The sequence below is a fragment of the Acanthochromis polyacanthus genome, chromosome 13 (assembly GCF_021347895.1).
Source record: "Acanthochromis polyacanthus isolate Apoly-LR-REF ecotype Palm Island chromosome 13, KAUST_Apoly_ChrSc, whole genome shotgun sequence".
NCBI lineage: Eukaryota > Metazoa > Chordata > Actinopteri > Pomacentridae > Acanthochromis > Acanthochromis polyacanthus.
Genome location: NC_067125.1, coordinates 17,428,279 through 17,446,172, shown reverse-complemented (window position 1 = coordinate 17,446,172; position 17,894 = coordinate 17,428,279). Strand labels below are relative to the sequence as shown.

Sequence of the window (17,894 nt, the reverse complement as noted above, 5' to 3'; positions counted from 1 at the left end):
GTTGAAACCTTGACATTGATTGAATTTCTTAGCCCCACAGGTTGCAGCTTAAATGAGGTGCTTGTGCAGGTTAATGCAGGCTTTGGTCATAAATCTCATTACATCTATCACCACTGTTTAAACTTTACCCAGACAAATACACAACATGAAACTTTTTGTTTCTGAGATATGGCAAGTACAATGAAAATTCTTACAGTATTGAAAAAATGTGGTAGCGGTAATCCTATGAGCTGAGTTTATGGGTATCTCAAAACATCATTTCTACAAGAGGAATCCAAGGTGCATCACACATGTAATGCAGCTTTTTAAAAATAGCCCACTGCAGCATGTCACGGCGTATCTCAGTTCAGTTAATCAACCTCACTGATACAGCAGATGTGCCAGGGATGGGATTCATGTTTTTTTTGTGTATCCTGTTAAGGAGTGACTATCAAGACCTTTTATTCTTCCCTACTCATTGATTGCGCAATGTGCTGTATTCGTATTTTATCAGTGTAAGTGAGGACCTGAAATTTGGAAAGGGATAAATGTGCTGTGGAAATGTAAGAGGGTAAGGAAAGGGTAGAGGGGAAGGAGAGGGAGACAAAGGGGCAGACAGGGATTAAATGGATGAGAGCACACGCTATGCTGGTGCTGCTATAGTGCTGGCATCTGGTTCCATGCATATCCCAAAGGGTCATACTGCTTCACTAATGGACAGAGAGGATTGATCCCCCAGCATTACTGGAATGCATCAAGCTGCCAGACACGCAAAGATGTAAAGATATTTACATACTGTATGTAAAAACTCACTGACGGCGTGTACACATTTATTCCGTCAACAAACCCTCTTTATTCATGCGCCAGCCCTACACATCTGTCCAGAGGAAGAACAGAAGGAAAAAACACACTCTGCTGTCGGTATGTACTCTCTGAAATTGAACGCACATGCAAAGAAATCAGTAAAGCTATCAAACACTTCCTGGTTGCTTGCGGGCCTCATTTAGACTGCGTATGTACATAATTCAAAGTGTCTGAAAATAGCCCTGAGATGTAAATAATGCAGAGAGGCCATTAAAGAAGGCTAAAACAAACTCATGGAGAGAGGAAGGAGAGAGACGGGATGGATGGTGACAGGTGTAGATGAATGAATGAAAATTAGAGGAATTGTTAGTGGGAGTAATTTGTCTTGGTCTAAACATTGTATCTAAATGGGTGAAGCACTGCAGAAACGGTAAAAAAAAATGAAAAGGAATAAAGATTGCTCTTAATAAAGAGATATCGATCATGCAAGATTCATTATGGAGCTTGTAGCTCATGAGAGGACACCTGAACAGTTCATTCTTATTACAAGACACAAGATTAACCTCAGTTGTTACACTCATTATTGAAAAATAGCTTTGTGAGAAAATGATATGATAGAAATCCCTTATCTATCTTTAAATTTTCACTGAAATACTGTTATGAGGAGAAGAATCCTCGTCTCTGAAGCTTTTTCACTCCTATGAATCAAACACAAAATACAGTAGCACAGAGTCATTCACAGTCACACTTTCTCCTGTCAGGCTGTTGGAAGAAGTCAAAAATATTGTCTCTAACAGATTTTTTTAGTGTGTCTTTTGGAGCTCATGATCTGTGACAACTGCAGTTCATGGCGGTTGACAGGTTTTCCTTCTGGATCATGTCAGCAGTGTCACAAACGGGCTCAAAGAGCTCGACAAGTGCCGAGTCCACGCAAGAGATTTACTTAAATCAGACTGAATATATTAAAGCTAAACTAGCACAAAACAACGCCGGAGTATGGAAGTCAGGGATAATACAACATTTTAAGGAAAGACTAATTCTGAAAAACCCACTGTGACCAATACATCTGTAGATTCTCAGTCACCCAGGTCTTTGTAATCCTAAGAAGTATGGTAGAGGCAGTGGCGGCTGGTGGTGAAATTTGTTGGGTGGGCTAACAAATGCATAATACCGATTAAATGGTTAACACCGCTGCAAAAGCAACATCACCTATGATACACACAGTTACATCAATTACAGGTACGCTATACTTTTTAGTGCTCGACATCAACACTCTCTCTCTCTCACTCACTCACTCACACACACACACACACACACACACACACACACACACACACACACACACACACACACACACACACACACACCACTACAAAACGTGTTCCAACTGCAACGACTGCCCACAGATAGCCTGCTGCAACTGTCTTATTACAACTGTTTGGCGACATTTAGTGCAAAACACGCCTTCAGTACAACAGATGACCTCAGCAAAAACAAGGTGTCACAGTCCTTTAACAGGTCAACATGGGCCTACCTTATTGGAAAAGAAGCTCACATCGACCGCCGATGTGATCCCAGTCTCTTAACTTCCAGCTTTTCCTCCAAAGATATTGAGGAAAATGGACAAGAAAGCAAATAATCCACCTCGTTCATGCTAACGCCCGCCATAGCTTAACCTTTTCTCCCTCCTTCCCAACTCTGGCACAAATAGCAGCACCGCTGCGTCAACTCGCTGCTATTGGTCAAAGTCAAGGCCTGTGGGCTGCCTGAAGTTAGCCCAAATGATCAGTAAATCACGGGGGCGGGACATGACACCTGTCAATCATTTACAAGAACGAAATGAATGAAAGCGGACTGTATCTGCTGGGGCTGTAAAAAATCAGCCCATTTAGAGATATTCGATGTTTTTGTTTTGACCGATTGGTGCTGTTGCTACCTTTGGTTTTATCTAAACTTAAAACAATCTGTTGTATACGGAGCCCCTAAGGTGCCACGGAGGAAAAAAATATATAAATCGTGCTCACGAGATACGTATTCGTGCGCACGCGATACGAAAGCATGCTCACGAGATACTTATTCGTGGGCACGCTTTAGCTTAAACGTGGTCACGTTTAAGCTAAAACGTGAGCACGATATGTTAAAACGTGTGCACGCTTTAAGATGAAACATCAGCCGGCGGGAGGAGGACTCAGATTTGGGCCGTGCCATTGATTTCATACAGGAACAATTACAAGGTCCGGGGAAGATGCATGGATATCGGTGGATGTTCACTAAGTGCCAAGAAAATGGCCTAAAAGTCAAGAAGGAAGAAGTCCGACTCATACTGGCCGAGCTGGATCCAGAGGGGTCAGCATTCAGACAGCGACGGAGACTGTACAGAAGACAGTACTTCTCAATGGGACCTCTGGCACATCGACTCAAACTGAAACCTTTTGGTGTGTGTATTAATGGGTGTATCGATGGCTTCTCTCTAAAGTAATTTGGCTGAATCCCTACAAAACAAGCAGTGACCCAAAAGTGATCGGAGGCTATTTTGTCGAAGCTTTAGAGACATTAGGTAAATATCCCTGTGCGCACTGACCGTGCGGAGCCGTCTCTGCGGCTGCCGTCTGTGCGGAGCTGTTCATGGTCCTGAATGTTATACTGACCTTTTGACCAGAGCTGTCCATACTCCCCTTATTTATTCAGACAAGCAAATCAAAGTAAGAATAATTTTGCACAACAGAAAACAGAGCACAGAGCTTAAAATAATGTTTTAAAACAACATAGGTATATTTTATGTTGCGGGTTAACTTAAAACAGTATGTCGCTGGAAATAACGTGATGCCTAACTAGTTACTGGAAAAAAATCCTAAATAATATGCTCCTGGCATGAGAGCCGTTATATAGGCTATGCTCCACAGTTATCACAAACTGAGTGAAATTTGCAATCATTTTAAGCACGAGAGAGAGAGAGAGAGCGAGGGAGGGAGAAAGCAGGGGTCTGTGTGATACGCAGGTATACGCCATATACCCACCAGAAAATTTTCCAAATTTCCGTATACCCACTTAAAAATGCGCAAAGATATGCATACCCAGGGTTGTAAACACGCAGGTATACGCCTTATACCCACTAGAAAAGGTCCCGAATTTCCATATAACCACTTAAAAATGCGCAAACATATGTATATGTTTTATTGACATAACGTTCACTTTCCCGTTCATAAATTTGTCTTCTCTGTGTTAGGAAGTGGTGAAGCTGTATGGCTGAAAACAGGGCTCACTAAAAGGCGGACCGCGGTCCGAATCCGGACCCAGACACCGTCTCTACGGGTGTAAATTTGACAGGTCAAATCTGTCAAATTTCTCTGCCACCCTGGCAGAGAATTAAATTCGTTGCCGTGGGTTGTCTAGCGCGGCTAGGCTAGTTCTAAGGTGGAAATGCTCAACCATGGTGTTGACTGCTTATTTCACTCATGATATATCTTCCAGGATATAAAACACACCATATGGACATGTTAACAAGGTTGGAAAAAAGGATTCTTACTGTAGTGAGTTGTAAATCTACAGCTCTAATTGCCATTTTCCAACACGATTTACAGTTTCCAGCAGCTATTGTGAGTAATCTTCCACCACCATTCATTCTGGTTATATTTCAAAGCATAGGCGTTTCTAGCCCATTTTGGGGGGTGCTTCAGCACCCCCAAATTGAATCCCAGCACCCCTAAAATTTAAAAGATTTTTATTTTTATTTTTTGTATCGCATGTCCTTTTTTTAACAAACCAGAAAAGTGTAAAAAACCATACAGTACTTGGGTGACACCTAATGTTTTAACAACAAAAATACAGCACCCCCTCCCCCCATCTTGCCTCAAAATGGTTTGATCCTGCTCAACTTTCCCAACTCGGACTCTGAGCCGCTACTTGCAGAGCTAAGCGCTGCCCCACAGAAGGTAATGTGCCGTGGTGGTGTGAGTACCTGGTTTGAACTTCTACCACTCAGTACCAACACATTATTATCATTACCAGTCCTCATTTTTGCTGCATTTAATCAAAGGTTACTGTTTATGTTGTTAGGTAGGAGTTAGCTTACGTTTTTTCTAGCTAGCAAACGTTACAGGTGGTCAGTGTCTGTTTGAACTGGACTGAGAGAAGCTAGCTGTTGTGTCAGTGCATGAATTAATATTAAAGCCAAGGTGCGACTGACTAGCTAACTGACCGGATGCCCATTAACATTATAACTCCTATTGTGTGAGTGTGCAGACAGACAGCCTCATCATGGACATGAGATTGTTTTTTTCGAAGAAAAGAGCCGGGTTCAGGTAAGAGTGTAAGATCAAATGATTTATCTATCAAGAGTAATGTTGTAAGTTGGATCAATGTATCAGTGTTTATATCTGTTATCAGATATAAAACACATTGGTTGGTTATTTGCCTTTAGATTGACATTACAAAGAGAGAGAGAGGACATTAGTTATTTGTATTCTTATTGGTATTTTTTCATATTTATATAATTTTTCCTCTAGCTGAATACAATCTATTTGTGTATGATTGTCAGTCCAAAGAGGAAGAGACGAAAAAGGGGAAGGAGAGGAGAGAGTGCAAAGTCAGGAAGAACCAGGTATGAAAACAAACAGAGAATAGTGGCAAGCAAAACAGTAACTGTTAAGATGACAAAGAAAAACATTCATTCACAATATAATTTTACATATATGCCATGGAGGTTATGTGTTCTCCCCACAGTAAATGCTTTCCAGAAGCACACTTAACAGATATCAGTGGACTTCATTCTAAACAGAACTTCTTCATTACGTTTTCCTAATTATCCATTTGTTTAATTTCGCTATAAAAGGAAGAGAACAAGGAGAGACTCTGGGAGATGAGAGCGTGCAGACCAGGGAAAGAAATGCTGTGCATCACATTTCAAATAAAAGTCAAAAAATAAGTCCTAGGTCCATTTTTGTTTTTGTTTTTTTTTGTTTTTTTGATGCTTGGTATAGGGGGCTGGTTTACTCCAGAAACATACATGCTGTTTATGTGTATGTTGAGGAGCTGCTGTATCTAAATGAGTCGTCTTTTCCCAGAAATTAGGACTACGATATGTTTCTTTTAAGATTCCAGTGCATTCCTCCTTTGCGGTGATTCAGCATTTAAATAAACTTTATCACATTGGATGGTTTAGTCACAGACCTTTTCAAAAAGTGTTATGCTTTTCTTTCACAAATGTGGGAGTGAAACTGCATTAAAACGTACAAAACAATGAAGAAATTTATCTTGCCTGGCTGGGCACCTCTGGGTGCTCAGCACCCCTTAACCTCTGATCCTAGAATCGCCCCTGTTTCAAAGGAGATTTAATCACATTTTCAATAAACATTTGCCAGAAAAACGGACTGGGCAGTGTGAACATTTCTAACATGAGCTTGACTTCATATTGTACTCGGTGTTAAGGGACAAGCTGAAGGTCATTTTGCTTTGATGACAATTTAAATCAAAATTTATTTGCCTTCTTCCAGGAGACTTCTGAAAAGCACTTGACAGTGCACCAGAGTCAGTTCCTTAGATGTGTAAATGGGATGTAGATTTACCCAGGGGTTAGGGTTACTTTTGTACAACCAGTATAGACATATGTTGGTTAAAATAAAATCTTTTCTGTTCTGTTGAAGGGATGTGGGCAGAAAACTAAAAAAATACCTCTGAAACATGTCCTGCATAATTCGAGGTTAAATTGACAGGTAGAGAAATGTCCCTCCATCCTTTATTTTGTTTCCAATTTGTGACCTGATTGGAGCATTGTGCTGAGGCTTTGTTTATTTGTTGAGCTGTGCTGCTTGAGCCCCGTGACCATAACCGCCAGATAAATGCATCATTGGGGTGTGCTAAAAATAGACCAAATGCTGCAACACACATACAGAATCACACAAACTTGTGCTCACATGCTACAGTGTCCTACACACCCACTAACCAGGAGAAGCAGCATCACTTTTTACACACAAATGTAGCTGGAGCGAAACACATAATTACAGTCACACCTTCAGGGGGATAAAAACCCCTAATGCCAACCGAAGAGTTACATTTTCTTTCCCCCTGACGGCATACAGCCCGGCCAGGTGTCAAGTACATGTGTATTAGTGTGGACACTGAGTGTCCAGAGGAATTCTTTGAGTGCATGTGGTGATGAAAGCCCTCCGGTTCTGCACAAATACCATGCATGCACATCATCTCGATCATCCGTCATTGTCGACACTCCACTACTTCTAGCAGCAGAAACAAGACTGCTGTGTCCGTCTGAGTCACCTCAGTCCTCCCCCACTGGGCACTGCATGGTTGCACCTGACAGGCCACATCAGACAAAGAGACACTCACCCACCCATCCTTACTCACACACACACACACACACACACACACACACACACACACACACACACACACACACACACACACACACACATATTAGACTATACCTCTTCAATCAAACAAACCTGGGTATGGGTTTGTGCGTGCAACGGTGACACAGCAAGAGGAAATGTGCGTGCATACAGGTCTGATGAACTGAAGAAACTCAAACAGATGGATACAGACATCGTTTTCGGGCAGCATCCCCTGAGTTTCCAGAGCAACAAACACTTGAAATGCAGAATAAAATGAGAATTTCTATATTTTTAGTTTTGCCAGTGAATCACCTCTTCTGGTTTCTCGCAATTTTAATTTTACTGCCTGTAACTTTAACTGCGAGTGTTATTAACCTGAGGAGCTTTTACTGACGCTCCTATGCAAGTAAATGTTATGGGTGAGTATAGTGGCTGCTGCTGTTCGAAAGTTGAGAAAGTTTGGGGATTTAAACAACATATCTTGTGGGGGGGCCTGTGTGGCTCGATTCCACAGAGGAGCCCCCTTAGTGCAAACTGCTGAAAATCGTAATACTCCATGACTGAAAGAAGTAAAATTCAATGTCAATCGGCCATTCTAACTCGAGATTAGACAATGGAAGAAAAGAGGACTGTGGCCTGGTCTGAGTAATCCCATTTTCTCTACTATAGTATGTGTCTCTTTCCTTGAGAAGAGATAGCAGCAGGTTGCACAATGCTCTGGACAATGTTTTGCTGGGGAATTTTGGAACCCGGCATTCACGTGGATGCAACTTTAATACTTACGATATACCTAAAAGTCATTGCAGACCTCATACCCTCTGTCATGACAACATGGTTCCCTGGTGGCAGTGGCCTCTTTCAGTCAGTTTAAGGTGTTGCCTTGGCCTGAAAAGTCCCCAGATCTCACTCCCATCCAGCATCTGTGGGATGCTGCGGAAAAACAAGTCTGATCCACAGAGACCTCACCTTGTGGCCTACAGGACTTGGTGCTGCTAACATCTTGGTGTGAGGACATCTTCAGAGGTCTTGTGGAGTTCATGCTTATATGGGTCAGTGCTGTGTTGGCAGCAATATTAGGCAGGTGGTTTTAATGTTGTGGCGGATCGTGTGTTTTGAAGGCTGTGGCTCAGGTGGCAGAGTGGATTGTCATCTAATCACAAGGTTGGTGGTTAGGTTCCTCCATGTGCCAAAATGTCCTTGGGAAAGCCACTGAACCAGAAGTTCCTCCCCATGGCAGGAAGGCAACTTGTATGGCAGCTCTGTTGCCATTAGTTGGGTTTCCATTACAGTTTTTTGCAAAATAAAAGCGATATTTCTAAAATTTCGACAAAGTATATTTGCACTTTGAACGTGTTTCCATTGAAGGTTGTTCTGGGCAGAAGCATCCTAACTCTCGTAAAATATCATCCCGCGAGATTTCACTGCAGGAAGACGGACGCTTCTATCTCCTTATAACACTCTGCATTCCTCTGCTGTTTGCTGTCTAGTATGGCAGTGATGTTTTTCTCAAGAATAATGGCAAGAAAAGTCTCGGTCTCCTCTTCTGTCCACACATACCGCGCCATGTTTACTCCGAGAGAACTGGTCATGTGACCAGGTACGTCATGTCCGGTGATGTATAATTGCAGAAAAAGTGTTTCCATTGCGCTTTTGCAATATTTTTCAATATCGAAACATCTGAAAAACCACCTCATGAGAGCGTAAAAACTTTTTAGCGATATTTTAGTCCTTTTTCGAAATTCAGGTGTTTCCATTACCATTTTTTCATTGCACTATTTACATTTTGCGCATATCTAAGAGTAATGGAAACGCAGCTATTGATATGTGTGTGTGAATGGGTGAATGAGAAACATTGTAAAGCATTCTGAGTACCACTTAGGTAGAAAGGTGTTATATAAGAGCAGACCATTTACAAATGACTTACTGTGACTATATGAAACAACCAGTTTCTGCTATAATGTTGATTGCTTCCATGAACTGATAGTTTATCCAACTTTTCTTTCGTCTTAATATTGAACACTGTGTTCCTGTTGGTGATGCTAGAGGACACAAGGTGGAATCATGCAAATAAGTTCAGGTCTAGTTCTTCTATCCATGCCAAAGTCTGCCATGTTGTACTATTTTTCAGATGTGCTGGAGTCTTGTCTATAAACCCAAGTTTCCTTAGGGTTACGTGTATCTGAGGGACGCAATTGTTGGAAGAACAACCAGTTACAATTTTTGCATCCTCTTTTAGCCTAACAGCTTTTTCCATGTATGGTGAAAAAGAGAAAATTTGCACTCAGATACATCCACATCGTGAGCACAAGCGTACACATTCCTGCTGATTTCAGAAGGCACTCATGGTATCAACACTTGTTGCTGGTAATGTACCATAAGAGGTAGAACTGCGCTGGAATGGGTCTGCAAACTTCAGGAATTTTATTAATATAATATATGGTAAAATAACACTAAACAAAAGTGTCTATGTTTCCTCTTTCTGTTATTTAAATGACAGTAGAAAATCAAGAGCCTTTCATAAGCTTGTAGGACAAATCTGGCTCCTGTTGTGTTGGAGAACCTGGGGCGAGGAAGCTTAACACAGAGGAAACTCGTGTTGATTGGCCTCTTATTTTCAAGAACTTGTCATTTTAAACATTCCCCTGAAAAAGGTAACTCTGACTTGAGTTTGTGACAATTGCTACTTAACTCAAGGGACATTTGTACATTACTTTCCCCAGAAAATGTTTCTGTCACTGATTGAGCCAAACCATCTTCAGCTAAAGTTTGTTTTTTGTATTTTTTCTATTATAGGAAGTTTCCCCTTATACAAGCAAAAAATGCAAAGATCCTTTCAAGTGAAACCTGAGTTGGTTGACAATTTGGTGACAAATTCTGGAGCAGCCGCCTTCTTTCCAGACCAACTGTTAGTTACACGGTGTCAAGTTTTCTATACATCCCACTGTGTGCCAGAGATGTGTTGATATCTAGCGACATCTTTAATAATGGCCATTTGTTAGTTATCTCGCAGTTACAAGTAAAAACTGACACTAAAACTAACACCATGCCAGCAGGAGCATTTTGCTAAGCGGCGTCTGTCCCTCCTCCCCACAGAGCGAGTGGGCCAAGAGCGAAACACCAGTGGGAGAGGAGATAAAGCAACAGAACCACACAAAAAAATGGACAAAGAAACGAACACAGGACGTCTGTGAGTCAGAGTGCCGAAAGAAGGATTTGTCACTACACTTAGTTAACAATTGCCCCTGGAAAAAAAGGCCAACATAACTGTCAGACACAAGCTAGAAGAACACCAACCTTAATAGATGATGCATCACTTCCTCAATATTCTTGTATTTTTCAGTGCTGTTAGTGGTAATATGCAAGGATTTCTCTTCGAGGGTTCGGGTTAGTTAACTGCAGCCATTTGTGACTCCATGAACATGTGCAAAACCAAAACTTGGAAGGTGAATGAATAGAAGAACAGTCGCTGTAATTTGCTTTTGCCGTAGGAAAAAAGAAGTGCTTTAGAGTCGGTTTATTCTGCAAACTTAGTTCACTGATAAGGTCTGTTTAGTAGATTCACTTTTATATAATATGAAGGTAAGAGACGCTCTGCAGTAAGACACATCTTCAACTCCCATACAAAAATGAACAGAATATTACAAAATCCAGCTGCTGAGCTATATAGACTAGCTGAGAATGTTCTACATTGCATATTAAAAGCACAGCAGAGACAATAATATCAGAGTTGGAATGCAATATCTGCACCCACTGAGCTTTATTGTTGCCTTTCTCAGTGTTTCCACTAGAACACGTGCACTATTTGACCAATATTATTTGATCACTGCAGCTGTCTAAACTGTAAAAGCGACCTTTAAAAAAAAACTTGAGTGTTATGTTAGGTTGTGAACACTGTCAAAACACTTCCTAGTGCACAACCATGCTGTAGCTGAAAGCCTTCCAGAGTGACACTGAAGGGAGGCATGCTGCTTCTGTCATGATGCTTTTGCTAGCCTTTTGTTAGCCAGTTTTTCTTAAAAAATCTTGTAATATAATTATAGTCATTTAGCAGGTAAAATAATCAAATATGCAAACACACATGTGTATGTATGTGTGTATATATATGTCAGGGTAGAGATAATCGCAATCTCTACTGGTAGAATTGGAGATTCTACAAGTAGAGATTGCGATTGGAGTCTCTACCGGTAGAGTTTGCGATTGTAATCTCTACCAGTAGAGATGGAACTTTAAATCTGACCCCTGCCCTGACCCCTGACCCTAACCTTAACTAACTCTGACCTTTTAATCTAACCCCTGCCCTGACCCCTGACCCTAACCTTAAAAGTCTAACCTTAGCCCTGACAAATCTCTACTGGTAGGATTGGAGTTTCTACCGGTAGAGATTGCGATCGCAATCTCTACCGGTAGAGACTCCAATTGCAATCTCTACTGGTAGAATCTCCAATTCTACCAAATCGCAGTCTCTACCCTGACATATATACACACACACACACCAGAGGTCTGCCTGCCTGTCTCACATGTTAAGTCACCCACCCTAAAAACATTCCACATTCCAGTTAACCTAGTCTCCTTCTCACAATTTCTACTGTACATGAACAATTTATGCATTAAAATGTGACTCGTATTGTTGTAGAACTTAATATTTTTTTCATAAATCACCTCAGAGTACAGTGTGCTGACAAAAACTCTCATTGAGCTACAAAATTTTGAGTGTAAATCAGAAGCGGAGGGTCTCGTTAACTTGCCACCAAATCTGTGTAATACACAGTACGTAAATAGACTTTGAAAACAAAACCGTACTTCACACTGTGACATTTTTCCAATACGGCTTTTCATTTTTGAGCTGTGACCATTTGTTCGAGGATCTAATCCGTAGTCTGCCTGTCACAGCTGATTGGCTGATTGGTACTGGACTACGCTTTCAAAGTAAAACATCAAAAATGTTTAAAGGTACTGAGCTGGGTTTGTGAAACTGGCTTCTCAAGATAAAATCCACTTTAGCAGAACATAATGGCAAAAGTTGCGCTAGCACCGTCAAAATTTCTTCTGAAATTTTCCAATTATTATCATCATTCGTCTTCTTCTTCGTCTTCTTCTTCTTAAAAGAGTGAACACTTAACAATTCTTTCAGGGTTTTTTTTATAGTTTCAGGCTGGGATAAATTGTATCATATATTATTTTAAATCTAACATGCCTTTCAAAGACTGTTTAAAAACCATATACTGACATTTGCGGTCACAGCCTGTGTAATCTATCTCTAGTCTGCCTCTTCTTTCAAATTTGATGCCTCTCTTCTGCTTCCTCTACCAACAATGAAAACATGCATGCTCACATTCATATTTTTATATATATATTCAGGATGTTGTTTTCTGCTGTTTAAATTAAAGAAACACACAGAACAGCTGTATAACACAGAGAAAAACAAGCCAGTCCATGTATATTGCATTGCATCACTCAGAAAAGCTGCAACCAAACTCAGACATCCTTCAAAGCAAATGCAGAATCAATAGCCCAATTTAGAAATCTCTTTATTCAATATACAGTACTTTCACTGTACTGGACAGGGAGGCTGGGCACATGGAATCAAACACACACAAGGTTATCAAAGATGCAAGATGCATGCAGCAGAGGGGAGGAAAAAGACATAACATGGCACTGAAAAGTTAAAAAAAAAAAAAAAAGAAGACTGGCAGAGAAGAGATTGAGATTTCAGAGGAAAAACAAGTTATGCCAGTTGGTTGGCAACAAAACGGTGTGTTTGAGTTACATCAGGTGGATGCTGTTAACACTGAAGTCTCACCTGCATTGATCACATCACTGACATGCACAGATATTCACAGAGGAAGTGACAGACAGGTTACGAAGGATCTGAGAAAAGTCTGAACTGTGAACCTCGTGAGCAAAGGATGAATTAATTATAAATTTCTATGTAGTTTTACTGCACCTGTTTTACACCTTTGCACTTTACTTCAAGAGTGTTTTTACACCAGCAATCCAATAATCTATGGACATGCATAGTCTTCACTACAGGCCCATGTGCATTGTTTATTGACTACTTGTCATATTTATACACTTTGCACATTCTATTTGAGTTTTTATTTTTTAACGCTTGCACTACATCATCCATATTGTGGTGCTAGTTGCAAGAACTAAAGCATGCTTCGGGCAAGTCTTCTATTTCTTTAAAAACCTTCCCTGGGTCGTGTTACCATAAGTTGCTCTGCAAGTATGTGGCCATTTGCAGCCTGTCTATATTCCACGCCAGTGCACATGCCAGCCAGGAGTAGAAGTGTCTGTGGGCAGAGCGAGCACACACCCTGTGAACCATGGTAATGGGTTGGAAATGTCAGTGCATCTGTCCATGCCCTTATAGCTATCCTTCCCTTCAGCAGCATCCTTCCTCCTCCTTCTCTTTCCTGCTTTCCCGTGGGGCTTATGGCAGCAGAGGCTGGCTGTGTACTGCAGCTCAGAACTCACCGTTTCTTGACCTCACCGGCTACATTGTTTGCTCTTGCCTTTGTTGCTTTTTTGGCCATTTTTTGCATTATTTTCTTCCATACGTGGTTTGCTTTGTTAGGATCCATTGTGCCACATCAGGTGGTGCCTCCATCTGATAACATTCTCTCAGTCACTCTTGCAGCTCTGAGGCAATTACGAGCCCTCAAAAAAAAAACCTTACGGAGGACTCCCAAACTCTGAGGAGCAACAACAAGCTGCTTTTCAGAAAACAAGCAGCAGCACCTCCTTATCTCTCTCTGTCACTCACACATTTGCGCAACAAACCGGGGCAAAGCTCACTATTGCACCGCTCCAGACTGACAGAATACGAGGCTCCCTGCACAGGTTATTCCTCCTGATGACTCATTTGCTTGTCACCGTCTTCCCCACCAACTCCCCTCCATGCTCCATCCCTCCATCCGGCAGCTGCTTTGTCACTTATTGACAACCTGAGATGGGATGAGACTGATATTAGATCTGAGCATGTAGAAAAGCACGAATATCTGAAAATGAGGTATACCGTATGAGAAGCGTTTTCCCTGAAGGTCACTGATTTGAGTACTGGGTTGAAGAAAAAAAATGTTTGACGAGGCGCTGAGTTTATTCCTGCTACAATTAAAGTCTTTTTGTGTTTTTTTTTTGTTTGATGTGTATGTAAAGTAAAACAGTGCATGAAGTGTGAATTATTTTAAGCATAATTTAACATGCAATTACAGAGAGAGGTAACTGAACGGCAGCTTCTCAGTTTCTCTTCTTTGCTAAATGAATGCACCTGAGGATCATTAGTTTATATTGCTGCTGCTTTGTTAAATAGCAGTTAAAAGCGGTAACTGTTTAAGTACAGTAATTAATACAAACAGCCTCAGTCAACAAAGCAGCGATAATTGTTTTGTTTTTTTAAATATCGCAGCACATGTGGAGTTTAAAACCAGCTTTAATACAGAGTATATTACAGTAGGTAAATGTGGGACTTGTAGGCTAAAGGTTGGCTCCTGCGAATGGTGACTTTTCGAAAATATCCCAAGAGCAACTCATTGTGTCAGCTGAGAAGTTCATGGTTAGAGTTAAAGTATAACACATGAAAATAGCAACTCTGCAGTATTTAAGTGAAGTGATGGAAGTGAAGTCAGAAGTGAGAGAACACACAGATGGCGGTGCATATGGAAGAAAAAGTGAGGGGAAGAGAGGAGGGAATCACGAAGGTTATCAAACTCAATCAAAATGGAGGCGCTCAGTCGATAGAGGTGACTTCATCACGGCTGATGCAAGTCGTCTTCCCTATCCTCATTTGTATTTTCCTACCTTCCCCTTTTCTCTCCTTGGTTTCATCCGTTCAGACGTCATGAAGAGGAAAGTAGAATCGCTTTAATCCAATAAGAAGGAGGGAGAACAGAGGAGACTCTTTCTGGCAGGTGCTGCAGAGAGACCTGGCACCACACCGAAGCCCAGCTAGCACACAAACTGCCAGAAGGCCTGCGTGGCTGATTCAGTGTCGTCGAGCTGCCACCCTAATTTCCCAGCGTCTCCTGAAAAAAGCAGAACAAGTGATGCTCATCAAAGTCACATTGCTCCCCCAGTCCCACTTCACTCAAGTCCTCTTCTTGCTCCTCGTCAGACCTGACCCAGACATCACTTCATCTTCATTTTTCTTATATCCTCCACATTAGGATAATTACCATTGTGTGAAATAAGCTATTAGTCACATAAAAACTCAATTAGAATGATTAGCAATCAGCATTTGCTGTGTACTTACATGACCTTTGTGCAAAATTTCCTCCCCATATGGCTCTCCAAGTATCTTAAAGGTACAGTCTGTAGGATTTAGTGGCATCTAGCAGTGAGGCTGCAGATTGTAAGCCGCTGAGTACTCCTCACTTGACTGTTGCTTGGAAAGCATGTAGGAAAATGCAAAGAACACAAACACACCTCTCTAGAGCCATTTTTGGTGGCAGACTCAGTGGAAGAGAAATATAGATATAAAGGGGTCATTCTAAAGTGACTGAAAACATAATTTTGAGTACACTGGACCCTAAAAGACCTTCAATGAAAATCTAATTTTTAACATGTCCAAGTGGCATGCATATCATGAGGGAAATAAGCAGTCAACATAATTTCAAAGCATTTCCATCCTGGAACTGCAGTTCACCAATGACAGTCTCAAAAACATGGATTCAGACTTCCTGTATTGTATTCATGTTGTTTTCGTTGTCATTGTTTCTCTACACAATTAATCCAATTTTTGAACTCTCCATCATGTACAGTACCAGTCCAAAGTATAGACACACCTTCTCATTACCTCCGCCAGGAGGTTATGTAATCACCGGAGTTTGTTTGTCTGTGTGTGTGTGTGTGTGTGTGTGTGTGTGTGTGTGTGTGTGTGTGTGTGTGTGTGTGTGTGTGTGTGTGTGTGTGTGTGTCTGTTTGTCTGTTAACAGCACAACTCAAAAAGTCATGGACGGATTTTCACCAAATTTGTACAGGATGTCCGGAAGAGCAAAAGTAACAATCAGCGGCCATCTCTCAATTGTCCTTCGACCTTCAAAAAATTCCTGGATCCAGACGGTGATTTGGATCACCTCCAAAATCGATTCTTACTCTTGCTCTTCCGGACATCCTGTAAAAATTTGGTGAAAATCCATCCATGACTTTTTGAGTTATGCTGTTAACAGACAAACAGACACACACGCACACACACAGACGGACACACACACACACACAGACAGACAAACGGCATGGCGGAGGTATGCGCTCTCCGAGTGCTATCACCGGAGTTTGTTTGTCTGTCTGTCCGTCTCTGTGTGTGTGTGTGTGTGTGTGTGTGTGTCTGTTTGTCTGTTAACAGCATAACTGAAAAAGTCATGGACGGATTGTCACCAAATTTGTACAGGATGTCCGGAAGAGTAAAAGTAACAATCGATTAGATTTTGGAGGTGATCCGGATCACCGTCTGGATCCAGGATTTTTTTGAAGGTCGAAGGACAATTGAGAGATGGCCACTGATTGTTGCTTTTGCTCTTCCGGACATCCTGTACAAATTTGGTGAAAATCCGTCCATGACTTTTTGAGTTATGCTATTAACAGACAAACAGACACACACACACACACACACACACACACACACACACACACACACAGAGACGGACAGACAGACAAACAAACTCCGGTGATTACATAACCTCCTGGCGGAGGTAATGAGAAGGTGTGTCCAAACTTTGGACTGGTACTGTACATGATGGAGAGTTCAAAAATTGGATTAATCAATTGGATTAATCGATTAATCAACTGCGGCCGCGCAGAATTGCCTGGTGGCCATCTCTCGCAATTCCGCGTGGCCGCAATTCCGCGCGGCCGGTTCGGCCTGCCCGAACGAGTCGGGACCGACGGAACGAAGCGGCGGCGACGCGTACGGTACCGTCACGTGCGCGCGCAACGCTACCGTTACGTGCGTGCGTCAAAACACTGTGCTGTTACACTGTACATGCATGTTATGCTTTGTGCACAAACTGTTAAATCCATCCATTACGTTTTGGGTTATGCTGTTAACAGACAAACAAACTCCGATTGGTCATCTGTACAATTGAGCGATGGCCTGGCGGAGGTCTGCACTCTCCGAGTGCTTTTCTAGTTTTAATTGTTTTCTGCGTTGTAAATTAAGACTGGGGGCTGCACAGTGGGGTAGTGGTTAGCACTTTCGCCTTGCAGCGAGAAGATCCCCGTTTTTTTTCCCCGGCCTGAGCCCAGGATCTTTCTGCATGGAGTTTGCATGTTCTCCCTGTGCATGCGTGGGTTTTCTCCGGGCACTCCGGCTTCCTCCCACAGTCCAAAAATATGCTGTGGTTAATTGATTACTCTAAATTGCCCATAGGTGTGAATGTGAGTGTGATTGTTTGTCTTGTTTGTCTGTATATGTAGCCCTGCGACTGACTGGCGGCCTGTCAACCCCCCCCCCCCCCCCCCCCCCCCGCGACCCTAGTGAGGATAAAGCGGGTATACAGAATGGATGGATGGAAATTCAGACAGAAGACATCAAAACTATGAAAGAACACACATGGAATCAAATTATGTTGCCCCTCCTTTGCCTTGATGACTCTTGGCATTGTGTCAATCAGCTTCATGAGGTCTAATTAAAGCAGAAATAAATAAAAGCCAATGAGAAATGTTTCACTGGTACTGTATACATACAAGTCATTCCGAAGCATGAAATTATTATTTTGGTGGTGAATATGGCACTTTGGTGAACAGAGATGAGTTTTTAGATTTTTAATT

The 17,894-nt window shown here is 41.7% G+C and overlaps 1 long non-coding RNA gene across 1 annotated transcript; it reads right to left on the bottom strand.

Annotated features, from left to right (window-relative positions):
* Positions 1-12,641: 12,641 nt before the first annotated feature.
* On the bottom strand, positions 12,642-15,628 carry LOC127536762 (uncharacterized). Its single transcript, XR_007945955.1, has 2 exons — positions 14,931-15,628; positions 12,642-14,077 (listed from the first exon to the last, which is right to left on the bottom strand). It is a non-coding gene; the product is annotated as an uncharacterized LOC127536762 (long non-coding RNA).
* Between the last annotated feature and the right edge of the window lie 2,266 nt (positions 15,629-17,894).